Raw genomic sequence first — 13572 nt, 5'->3', positions numbered from 1 at the left:
ATAAAGTCAGCCACTGTTTTCATTGTTTCCCCATCTATTTGCCATGAATTGATGGGACTGGATGCCATGATCTTAGTTTTCTGAATGTTGAGCTTTAAGCCAAGTTTTTCACTCTCCTCTTTCACTTTTATCAAGAGGCTCTTTAGTTCTTCTTTAGTTTCTGCCATAAGGGTGGTGTCATTTGCATATCTGAGGTTATTGATAATTCTCCCAGAAATCTTGATTCCAGCTTGTGCTTCCTCCTGAAAGCACAAGGCTCATACAAAGTTCAGCATTGCCAGGCCCTTCTGCCCTTTAGTTCAAGATGAATGAACTCCATTCATTGTTGAACTCAAATGTGACCATGATCACTTGAGCATAGTGAACCAGGATCTAAAAAACACTCTGATGGGGACTCTCATTGTAGTTGTATCTACAGAATTAATTGAATTATCTGTTAAGAGGCAGTGGCAGGGGTCAACTGTTTTAGAGTTCTGGAGATCAGTCATGCAAAGAGAGGGATGTCTTAAGTGAAAATAGAAATGCTAATATAAAAGTTTAGGTTAAAGTGAAGAGATAGGAGTGAAACCCTGATAATGTTTGGTCCAGTGAAATCCAAATGTTGGTGGGTGGAAATCTTTATATCACACAATACTGCTCATTGAAGTTAAGACATCATTACTCTTCGTGGTGTTGTCTAGTCTTTTCATTGTGTAGTTGCTAAGTCATGTCCGACTTTTTGTGACCCCAAGAACTGCAGCACACCAGGCTTCCCTATCCTTCACTATCTCCCTGAGTTTGCTCAGACTCATGTCCATTGAGTTAGTGATGCCATCCAACCATCTCATCCTGTTGCCCCCTTCTCCTCTTGCCCTCAATCTATCCCAGCATTAAGGCCGTTTCCAATGAGTCAGCTCTTCACATCAAGTGGCCAAAGTATTGGAGCTTCAGCTTTAGCATCAGTCCTTTCAATGAAAATTCAAGGTTGGTTTCCTTTAGGATTGACTGGTTTGATCTCCTTGCTATCCAAGGGACTCTCAAGAGTCTTCTCCAGCATCACAGTTTGAAAGCATCAATTATTTGTCACTCAGCCTTCTTTATTGTCCAACTCTCATATCCATATATGACTACTGGAAAAACCATAGCTTTGCTAGATGGACCTTTGTCAGCAAAGTGATACTTTTGCTTTTTAATACTGCTCGCATAAAGACATTACGGCCCAAACATTTCACTAACCTTCCTTAGTGGCCCAGGGACTTGGACAGGGAGAAATCCAGCCCATGCATGGTCTTCTGTGGTGGTGAGCCCTTCAAGGTTGGTATCATGTCAACAGGCTTTGGGCTTACTGGGTAGCTCAGCTGGTAAATAATCAGCCTACAATGCAGGAGACTCCAGTTTGAATCCTGGGTTGGGAAGTTGCCCTGGAGAAGGGATAGGCTTCCCACTCCAGTATTCTTGGGCTTCCCTGGTGGTTGAGACTGTAAAGAATCCACCTGCAATGCAGGAGACCTGGGTTTGATCCCTGGGTTGGAAAGATCCCCTGGAGGAGGGCATAGCAACCCACTCCAGTATTCTTTTCTGGAGAATTCCCAAGGACATAGGAGCCTGGCAAGCTACAATCCATGGAGTCACCAAGAGTTGGACATGACTGAGCAACTACTCACAGCAACAGGCTTGAGTTCAAAATGCTTCTTCAGAACCTTGGAAGAAGGCCAACAACAAGGCAACCTAGAGTCTCCATAAGGAGCCATGCCATCAGATTTCTGTTGTCAGTGATGCCAAGTGAGGAGGGAGGGAGAAAATTTGGAAGCATTAGTTGAAGGGCTGTAGCCAGATAGTGAAGGAAGCAAGAGTTTCAAATTTGATAAGAGTTGACAATTTGTGCAAGTTTAACAGCATCCAGTCTAACTTACAGGTAGGTAACTAGTTTTTCCAGAGTCAGGAAGGAACTCAACTGAATCTTAACCAAACGAGACAGAGTTTGCATGTCCATCAGTTACCTGCAATTTACAAAGAGATACAAACTAGTTTAAAGATGATGAACATATTGCTGTGTCATCATCTTCATCCATCCTAATCTAAGCCTCCACATTGAAATACCCACCTTAACCCAAACTTCAAATTCTCAATTAATATCGGACCTTGATTTTGCCTTTGGAGACAGAGCTCTGTCAAGGGAGGCGAGACACAATAAGCAATAAACTCAGATTTGTCTTGTCAACAGTTACATTAATTGTATACGTGGAGGGATGGCATTTGACAACTGAGTATCAAACACTGTTGGGTTGGAGAGCTGGGCAGTTTTTGGGTACCAATGATAAAAGGAAGTAGGACTATAAGACAGGGTCGGGTGTCAGTTGAAACTTCTTCCAGGTCTGTGTCTTAATGAGTCTTAGAATTAACAAATTTGAGGTAACCTTCAGGCTGAGAAACAGATGAAATTTGACAGTTCTATAACAAGCAAAATTTACTGAAGTCTTTAAAGCAGTTGATTCCATTTAGTTAAATTTGTTTTATGCAATGTCATCCTCTATTAAGCATGCTTTGTGAAACTTTTCTATCCTGATTATGAAAAGAAAATCTCCCATCTGGGATTAATCACAATGTCCAAACAAATAAAATTCTGATTTTAAGTTTAGTAGCCATTGGTGTTTCATTCAATTACGTTTAAAATTAACATAACTTCTCACTAATATTCATCATCACCACCACCATCGCAAAAATTCAGGAAAATAAACTGAATAAAATTTAAAAGGTAAATGTTTTCTGACTCTTTAAGGTTATTGTTGTTGTTGTTCAGTTGCTCAGTCATGTGCTACTCTTTGCATCCCCATGGACTGCAGCACGCCAGCCTTCCCCGTCCATCACCAACTCCTGGAGCTTGCTCAAACTCAGGTCCATTGAGTCGGTGATGCCATCCAACCATCTCATCCTCTGTTGCCCCCTTCTATTCTTGCCCTCAGTCTTTCCCAGCATCAGGGTCTTTTCCAATGAGTCGGATTTTTGCATCATGTGGCCAAAGTATTGGCACTTCAGCTTCAGCATGAATATTCCAATGAATATTCAGGATTGATTTCCTTTAGGATTGACTGGTTTGATCTCCTTGCAGTCCAGGGGAGTCTCAAGAGTCTTCTCCAGCACCATAGTTCTAAAGCATCAATTCTTTGGCCATTCAGCCTTTTTCATTGTCTAGCTGTCACATCTGCCTACATTGCAGGAGACCTGGGTTCAATCCCTGGGTTAGGAAGATCCCCTGGAGAAGGGAAAAGCTACCCACTCCAGTATTCTGGCCTGGAGAATTCCGTGGACTGTACAACCCATGAGATCCCAAGGACTCACACACAACTGAGTGACTTTCACTTTCGCATCTGTACATGACTACTGGAAAAACAATAGCTTTGACTACATAGACCTTTGTTGGCAAAGTGATATCTCTGCTTTTTAATATGCTGTCTAGATTTGTTATAGCTTTTCTTCCAAGGAGCAAGTGTCTTTTAATTTCATGGCTGCAGTCACTGTCCACAGTGATTTTGAAAACCAAGAAAATAAAATCTGTCACTGCTTTCACTGTTTCCCCATCTATTTGCCATGAAATGATGGGCCCAGATGCCATGACCTTAGTTTTTTGAATGTTTAATTTTAAGGTTACAGTAGGTGCTTTAAAAATTAGAATTTGTAAGTATACATACTCCTTAATTTCTGTATCTAGTAAATGCTTTAATGAAGGTTTTTATTACAAGTTTTTTAAAAAGGATTTAGCTATTAAAAGGGAAGTTTTGCAACCCGTGTGAATAGACCTGTGAGAATAAATGTTAAATAGACAAAGACAGAGATGAAACTCTAATATATGATCATTGGATTTCTGGGTGCCACATTTCTTCATATTCTGGGTTTCTTGGGCTTATGTGTATTGTTACATTATAATTGGAGACTTCCACCCAGTTCAGAGCTGATCTTTTCACAGCTTATGTACTCTTAGGTTAGTTTTATCTAATAGCTTCAGTCAAAACTCAATTTGCATAGAAATTATGCATGACAGAGAGGGAGGAAAACAAAATTTTTTAAAGGGGTAATAGAGATACTACTATGTGGCTCTGAAACCAAAGTATTTTCCAAACATATTATAAACGAGAACTAAAACAGGTCCTTCCTTGGTATACTGGCAAACTAGGAAATCTTTAGCCATCTCTTTTGTTTCCAATGTCTTGTCAATATTGTAAAACACACACACACACGCACTAAAATATATATATTTTTAATACAGATACGATAAACACAGCCAGAAACTAAAACCTCCTCTTCATTTCAGCTTAGCCGCTCAGTCGTGTCCGACTCTTTGGGACCCCATGAAACGCAGCACGCCAGGCCTCCCTGTCCATCACCAGCTCCCAGAGTTTACTTAAGCTCATGTCCATCAAGTTGGTGATGCCATCCAACTATGTCATCTTCTGTCATCCCTTTCTCCTCCTGCTTTCAATCTTTCCCAGCATCAGGGTCTTTTCAGATGAGTCAGCTCTTCACATCAGGTGGCCAAAGTATTGGAGTTTTGGCTTCAGCATCAGTCCTTCCAATGAATATTCAGGACCAGAAACCTGCTATAAACAAGCATGTGTTACTCTCCCCTCTCAGGTGTTAATTTTTGAACTGGTGACTGTATTTGGACAGAGGATTAAAAGTTCATTTTGGGTTTAAAGGCGCAAGTGTGACTGAGCTCATTGGAATTACTGATTAACATTTATGAGACTCAACTTAGCATGGTGCTTGTTGGTAAATGTCAAAATCCCTCATTAGGATTTCATGAGTACAATCAATACTACTAAAGGAAGTCAAACAAATTTGGTTGGTGGTTGTTTAAAAACATACTTCAAAGGTACTTGAGACTAGAACAGGCAACATTTCTGGGAAGTAATCTTTGGAATATACTTTAAGGAGCTCATTCTATTCCGGTGCTTTGCTTACTCCATTTGCACTAGAGGCGTATTTTCTTTCTGCTCTATTTACCTCTTCTGTGGTTGCTTTTTAGCCACTAAGCCATTATTTACCTGCACATGATTTATACTCATATATATATATGCATAATGGCTTCCCTGATGGCTCAGCAGTAAAGAATCCACCTGTGATCAGAAGATGCAGGAGATCTGGGTTCAGCCCCTGGGTCGGGAAGACCCCCTGGAGGAGGACATGGTAACCAACTCCAGTGTTCTTGCCTGGAGAATCCCCTGGACAGAGGAGTCTAGCGGGCTACAGCCCATACAGTCGCAAAGAGTCAGACATACTGAAGCAACTGAGTACACACAGACGTATGCATAGCCACTCATTCAGAAAAACATTTTTGAGTGTCTCCTAGGCTGCTGACACTCTGTTGGGTGCTGGGAACTTAGAGTTAATGATAGAGACCTGTTTCTGCCCTCACAGAAGCTTCCAGTCTAGAGAAGGACACAATTACAATACACTGTGGTACGATGGACGGAGGAGCCTGGAAGGCTGCAGTTCATGGGGTCACTGAGAGTCAGACACAACTGAACGACTTTGCTTTCACTTTTCACTTTCATGCACTGGAGAAGGAAATGGCGACCCACTTCAGTGTTCTTGCCTGGAGAATCCCAGGGACGGGAGCCTGGTGGGCTGCCATCTATGGGGTTGCACAGAGTTGGACACAACTCAAGTGACTTAGCAGCAGCAGCAGTGGTAAAACAAGATAAAATGGGGAAAGTCCAGTGCGCTTTCGCAGCCTCCAGGAAGGGCACCAAACAACTCTGAGAATGGAGAAAGAAGTCAGAAACAATTCCTGGAAAATGTACCAATAAAATGAAAAGGTAAGTAGGAATAAGCCACGTCAAGGAGGGAAGAAAGGCAGCAAAGATTTTCACCTGCCCTGTAGGGATGTGACTGAATCAATCAAACGTAGATTATGGGCACTTTCAGAGTAAAAACTCTGCCTTGTTTATTTATGTAACCTTTCTGTCTAGTTCAAGGATTGGCATTTAATACATGCACCATAAATGTCTGATGAAAGAAAGGGAAAGATGCAGAGGGTTAGAGTGTGACCAGAAAGGAGACACAACCTGCTAGTGGGTGAGATTTTTTGATACCCCTATACAAGTGATCCTAGGCGGTTAAGTGAGGTAACAAAAGTTAATTTCATCAGGTCAAGGATGACAACAAAACAGGTAAAGGGACCTCTCAAGAGTTATGTGTTCCATTTGAAAAGTGTAAACCATGACTTAAGTGAGAGCTGTTTCTTATAGTCAGTGGGCACGTGACGCAAGAGTCGATCAGCATGAGAATTAGACGTAAGCGTGTGAGCCCAAGTGTGGATGAAAGATTCCCTGGTGGCCCAGTGGTTGCACTTCCAATGCAAGGGGAGCAGGTTCAATTCCTAGGGGGGGAACTAAGATCCCACACACGGTGTAGCATGGCCGAGAAAGTATAAACAAAACAAGGTGTGGATGAGATGTAAGGAAGGCATGAGAGCAGGAAAGAGTAAAAATCGATAGGTTAAAAAAGTGCAAAAAGATAACACAAAAGTCTTTGAGTAAGAAGTTAAACTGGGAATAAAAAGATAAACAAGTGGAAAGAAGCAAAGTACAATGCAACAGGAAGTAAGGTTTAATATCCATTCCAAGTCAAACTCATGAGAACAAATACAAGGAGAAAAACCTCCCAGACTTTCGGGGCTATATTATCAAATACCTAAAGTCAGTGGGCCAGAAAAAAATACACACCATATTTTATGATGGGAACAAGAGTTTCTGCGTTATGGAATCAAATCTTTGTCAGGCAAATAGATACTGATCATTTTTGGAAAATATTGCCCTGCTTTTTCTCCTTCAAAAGGGATTTTTTCTCTAACATATATTTATGGCATTTGTTTAACCACAAGGAAACAGTCAAATTATTTTGTTTATAACCTCAAACCCCAAAACTTGTTCAGAACAGAAATATGAACTAGAAAAAAATTACATGGTAAATCAAACCCTCATTTTGGGGCTGGGACCCTATGCAAAGTGGTTTATAATTTGTTCTTTGCAGTGTAAATGAAAACCCCAAGATATTGGCAGATGAAGAAAACTTTTTTTTCCTTTAAAATTATCTTTTAGTGTACATGAGACATTTTCCCATTCTATAAAAATGTGGAAGAAAAATTACCTTTGAGAAAGTGGTAATTTTTAAGTATAAAAATGTATTACTTAAGAAAAATACAAATCAAAATTACACTGAGATACGACCTCTTACCCATCAGATGAGCCAAGTCTGAGAGCTGGAAAACCCACTCCATCAGCGAAGCGACAGGAAGACACGAGTGAAGATATTGGCAGTGCAGAAGATCGCAGCCACTGGGGATGAAAATTTGACAGTATCTAATAAAAGTGCACACGCATGTCCCTTTTGACTCAAGCAACACCGCTTCCAGGAAACTGCTCCAGATAAACATTCCAAAACATAAACACACAAATGAAGCAGAAGTAAAAATCAATGAAATAGAAAACAATAGAGAAAAACCAATGATACCTAAAGCTGGCTCTTTGAAAAGATCAATATAACTGATAAACTAGAAGTGAAAAAAAGAACAAACAGAGAGGGAGAGAGAAAAAATGAAGAATATCAACATGGAAGGAGTGAGGCAGCATTCTACAGATTGTATAGAAATTTTGAAAAAGAGCGAGTAAGATAACAAAAAGCAGAAAGATGACATATCTTTATGTTAATAAATTTTACAACTTATGAAATGAACAAACTTTTTGAAAAGCCATTCTTTAAAGAAATGAATTTGTAATTATTGCCTCCAAGTCCACTTGACTTTACCACTGAATTATATCAACCATTTAGGAGGAAATAATATCAAGTTTACACAGACTCTAACAAAATAGAGGGGGCAAAACTGCTTTCCAGTTCATCTGATGGCATAAAAGCATAACCTTGATATTAAAACTTTATGAGAATCCTACAGAGAAGGTAATTAAAGATCAATATTGCTCATAAACATAGACATATAGTATTTTAACAATATATTTATTTAAAAACTCATCAATTTATGAAAAAGATAATATGTATGACTGGGATGTAAAGCAAGATCAGCTTAATATTCAAGATCAATTAACACATTAACTGAGAAATTTTCTATGTTTAATTCAAAAAAAGTATTTGCCAAAATTTAATATCAGTTAATGATTTTTAAAACTCTCAGCAAACTCTAGAGAGAAATTTTCTCAATGTATTCAAAGGCATCTTTAAACCAACAATCAAGCCCTCAAAACTATGAAAAATTTTCATACCTGATCATCAAAGGATAAACACTTCCCTTCTAAGATGGGAAACATGGAAGGGGTGGCCATGCTCTCCACTCATATTCAGCATTACTCCGAGATATTCTTCATGGTATGAGCGCAGGGCTCTTTAGCCCCCTGGAGTACTTCCATAGTGCGTCCAGCCTACTACCCCAGTCAGACCCCTGTCTGCTGAAACTTCGGTCACTATTCATTCAGAACATCTATACCCAGCCCATGCTGTGGAACAGTAAGACTTCAGGGGACTGCGTGTACTGTACTACTTCTCCACGTTTAAGTTATCCCTGGTAAAACCTGTATTACATCTATGCCGCATAATTCTAGTATTTATTATAGTGTACGTGATCCCTTTGTGTGGGTACTGAATACAACTTGAAATTTATCCATGTAGGTTTTATCTATACACATTCTAAAAGATTAGCCTAGGAAATGGCAACCCACCGCAGTGGAAAATTCCATGGGCAGAGGAGTCTGGCAGGCTACAGTCCAAGGGCTCGCAAAGAGTCAGACATAACTGCGCACAGCACAGCAGCAGTAGCATTCTAAAAGATATTTGTGAAAAGTTATTACGTGATTATTTTTAGTAATTGCAAAATATTGAACACAATCTAACTGCCCAACAAGAGAATAGTGGTAAAATAAATCCTATACATCCAGAAAAGAGAGGGCTGAATAGTCACAAAAATGGCTGAAGAAACTCATTATGTAATAAAGTGTATTGATCTCCAAGATACTATGCTAAGTGAAAGGGCATTGCAAAGAAAATGTGTATCATACAAGAAGAAGTGAGAAAGAGATAGAAAGACAGATAGACAAATAGATATAGAGTTACTTGAATCTGTATAGCGTATTTCTGTAAGGATACACACACACACACACGCACCAAAAAAAAAAAAAAAGGTCAGTATTAGTTTATCATAGAAAGGGCAATTTGTTGGCAGGGTAACAATAGAAGGGAGATTTTTTGCTATAGCCGCCTTCTCTTCTTCCTTTTGAATGTCGAACTGTCATGATGTAGTAGGTAATCCATAACTAAATCCAATTAAATTTGAGAAATAAAGAAAAAAACTCCCTAGTATGTGTCACAGTAATATGCCATTTTTTAGCCAGCACATGAAGTGTCTCCTACTATTACACATAAGACAGGCTGAAATGTGAAAATGGGAGTGGAATCTGGATGAAGAGAGATAATAGTGCAGAGAAATAGCATGAGAATGAAATGTTGCGTGCCAAGTTCCAGGACACTGTAGAGACAATCTGCAGCTTGTAGGAGCCAGACTTGAAGTCTCTCCTATGAAAGGTTGATCCAAGTAGACACACAGGACTCTCCCACAACCCCCACCCTTTCCACCACTGCCGCTGCCAGGCCATCCTCCAGCTCAGTACCAAGGCTGTGTAAACACGGCTGTCTCTCACTCCTCCCCGACCCGACCTCATTTTATCTGATACTTGAAAATCCTTCTCCATGCAGTCAAAGCTAGCAAAGAAGATAAAGTAGGATTTGGAGGGAGATGAATAATTGATGGAAGAGGAGGGGAAAAAAATACTATGATCAAATCTGGGAACCTCACCACCAAATTTTAACATAATTTACATGAGAAAATTTATTTTTAGTTCCTACACCACTAGCATTTATATAAAACACTTTGCTTGGCAATGGATTTTTCTTTTCTTTTTTTAGATTTGACACCAAAAGCAAAAGCAATGAAACAAAATAAACAAGTGAGACTGCATCAAACTGAAAAGCTTTTGCACAGCAAAGGAATCCATCAGCAAAATGAAAAACCAGTGTCTGGAATGGAACGGAATATTTGTAAGTCACACATCCCATAAGGAGTTAATATGAAAAATATATAAGGAATTCAATAGCACTATGGAACACAGTATGGAGTTTCCACAAGAAAATCAAAATAGAACTACCATATAATCCAGCAATCCCGCTTCTGTGTATATATTCAAAAGAAAGGAAATCACTGGCTTAAAGAGATATCTGTACTTCCATGTGTTCATTGCAGCATTATTCATAATAGCCAAGGTGTACAACCTAAATATCTTAAGCAGAAAAGTGAAGAAAATTTAAAACAGAATATTATTCAACCTTTAAAAAGAAGGAAATCCTGCCATGGATGAACATGGAGGGCATTATGCTAAGTGAAATAAGTCAGACAGAAAAAGACAAATGCTGTATGATATCACATATATGTAGAATCTAAAAACAAAAATCAGAAAGTAAAATAGTGGTTTCCATAGCTTGGGGCTAGGGGAAATGGGAAGAGTTTGTGAAAAATGTGCAAACTTACAGTTAAATGCCTAAGTTCTAAGCATCTACTGTATAGCTTGGTGACTATACTAGCTAACACTTGTATAACTGAAATTTGCTAAGATAGCAAATCTTAAGCATTCCCACCTAATACAACATATATATATATATATATATATATATATATACAAAAAAAAATTTTTTAATAGGTAACATTATGAAGTGATGGATATATTAAGTGGACTTGACTGTAGAAATCCTTTCACAAATTATTAATATGTTGTTGTTGTTCAGTTGCTAAATCATGCCTGACTCTTTGCGACCCCATGGACTGCAGCACATCAGGCTCCTCTGTCCTCCACTATTTCCCAGAGTTTGCTCAAACTCCTGTCCATTGAGTTGGTGATACTAAGTCATCACATTGTACACTTTAAATATATTACTATTTTGTTAATTATACCGCAATAAAGCTGGGAGGGGAAGCACTTGGACAGACATCTTGATTGTAAACGAAGGAACTTTGTATTTCCACATGTAAACATAAAGTCTAAAGGTCATCACAGCAAATGAAAGGAAACAGCAAGTATCAGCAAGACTGATATTTGGACCCCATTAGTAAGAATTCACTTATTTCTTGAAACTAAATCTTATATTGAAAATCATTTGGGCACAGATAATGCTGGTCAGTTTACAAAGATTGCCAGAAGCAGAAGATATTTTAGCATAGACCTTAAGGGACAGTGGAAAATTCATAAGAGCTTCAAGTTGGCAACTTTAACTTTTTTTCCTCATATATCACTGCCACAAAAAATACGTGAACCAGATGGTACTGCTTGGCTATTTATAGTTTGTGTTGAAACTTGTTAAAGACAGTTTGGATCATGATTGAGAAATCTTATCACCTCTTAAATGAAACATACCACAGGGTTTTTCTTAGAAGGTGTTAGGAAGGCAGCTGGTGATTATAGTCAATGTTTCTTCTTTCTACAGATGATAAATCTAAAATCACCAATGGCCTTCTGGATGTAAGCAAATATACACAGAAAATCAAAGACAAAATTGGGAGATATTGAATAAACAGGTGTCTATTGAATAGCCAGGTGTTCCTTGGGTCCCTGACATATAATAGATGATGATGATGATAGAGAGACAGGCAGGGGTTTAGATGCATATAAATACACATTTTACTTCAATGTATCTTTTCCCTTGAGTGAGTTGTAGATATCATCAGAGCTGTTCAACAACTGTTTCCTGTTCCTGCCCTTCTGGACACTTTGGAGATTTACACTTTTTTGTTCCCTTGCCTTTGGGTGAGGCTATGTGACTACTTCTAGCCAGTGAACTGTGAACAGATGCGCAGTGATACTGAACAGGGTGATACTTCTGCGCACCTACACCTAAGTGAAAATGTGTGTATGTGTTAGTCTCTCAGTTGTGTCCGACTCTTTGCAACCTCATGGATTGAAGCTCACCAGGCTCCTCTGTCCGTGGGATTCTCCAGGCAAGAATACTGGAGTGTGTAGCCATTCCCTTCTCCTGGGGATCTTCCTAACCCAGGGATAGAACCCAGGCCTCCTGCATTGCAGACAGATTCTTTATCATCTGAGCCACCAGGGAACCCTAAGTGACAATGCCAGACATCAGAAAGATTTTTTTTCCTCTTGTTATGCTAACCAGCAGCCACTGAGGCCATGGTTTCTCCTGTAGCTTCGGGCTTTAAACAAAGTTGGCAATAAGCTAAGTCTTGTTACCAACCTGTGATAGGTTTTTATTATGAAAAATATCAGAAGCTAAGATAGGACATCTTCATTTGGTGCTCCTATATGTCTATCATAGAAAATTATTTTGAATTATTTCATTCTGAATTTAATAGCCTTATTTTCCTCTCTTGTGGAAATCCTAATCAACCTCCTAAAATCATTTTCTAACTTGCTGATGTTTGTTTTCCTAATGCCTATTTCTTTTTTCTTTACCTTCTGGAAGTTTCCTCCTTTTGTGAGATAGTAATACTGCCACAGTCCCTATGTTAACATTAATTCTAGTAGCTTCTATGTTTTTGCAGAAGAACTTAACTGAGAGAGTTATTTTTAAAAATAGTGAATATTCCCTGATTTTTATTTATTTATTTTTAATTTTCTGCAGCAATGTGGATTTTAGTTCCCTGACCAGGAATCAAACCTACACCACCTGCACTGGAAGGCAGAATCTTAACTACTGGACTGCCAGGGAAGTCTCTAAGAGAGTTATTTCTGTGAGGCAGCTATAGCATTGCAGATATTTGCCAGAAGTATCTCTTTGGTTTGTTGTTTGTTTTTTATCCTGCTTCATGTAGAGAAAGAAATGTTTTCTCTAGGAATAGTCTTTGTCCTTTGTTCCTTTTTCATTAATAAATCATTGGCTGCTGCTTTATTGCTTGCTGACTTCAGCATGACCTGCTCCAGTCAGGATGGGCCTGTGTTAAGATAACATTAAGTGCTGTATAAATTAGACCACAAACATTAAATGGCTCAAATATATTAGCTTATTTTTCCCTCAGGAAAAAGCCTAAAATGTCTGGTTAACAAGCATTTCCTACATATTTAGAAATTCAAGGACTAAGTCTTTTTCCTATGTTAGTGAAAGTCTCTCAGTCTTGTACGACTTTTTGAGTCCCATGGACTGTGTAGTCCATGGAATTCTCCAGACAAAAATACTGGAGTAGGTTAGCCTTTCCCTTCTCCAGGGGATCTTCCCATCCTAGGGATAGAACCCAGGTCTCCTGCATGGCAGGCAGATTCTTTATCAGATGAGCCACAAGGGAAACCCTTTCCTATGCTAATGGTTCCTATTCTGTAGATCCTCATTCTAGTCTGCATTCAGCTGGCAAAACAGGAAAGGATAAAGGAAGCATACTTTTCTCATAAAAGCTTTAACCAGGAAAGGAACCACATCTCTTATGCTGACATTGCATTAATACCAGGACAATTATAACTATAAGAAACACTGGAGAATGTAATGCGGCTGTGGGACAGGGAATACATACAACAGGATTTTGGGTAAATAGCT

The 13572-nt window shown here is 39.0% G+C and overlaps 1 long non-coding RNA gene across 1 annotated transcript; it reads right to left on the bottom strand.

Annotated features, from left to right (window-relative positions):
• Window positions 1-3692: 3692 nt before the first annotated feature.
• LOC138439721 (uncharacterized) lies at window positions 3693-7342 on the bottom strand. The gene is made up of 2 exons (XR_011256802.1): window positions 7216-7342; window positions 3693-4574 (listed from the first exon to the last, which is right to left on the bottom strand). It is a non-coding gene; the product is annotated as an uncharacterized lncRNA (long non-coding RNA).
• Between the last annotated feature and the right edge of the window lie 6230 nt (window positions 7343-13572).

This window comes from Ovis canadensis, chromosome 4, assembly GCF_042477335.2.
Source record: "Ovis canadensis isolate MfBH-ARS-UI-01 breed Bighorn chromosome 4, ARS-UI_OviCan_v2, whole genome shotgun sequence".
In the NCBI taxonomy this organism is placed as follows: domain Eukaryota; kingdom Metazoa; phylum Chordata; class Mammalia; order Artiodactyla; family Bovidae; genus Ovis; species Ovis canadensis.
This window is presented reverse-complemented; position numbering and strand designations above follow the sequence as displayed.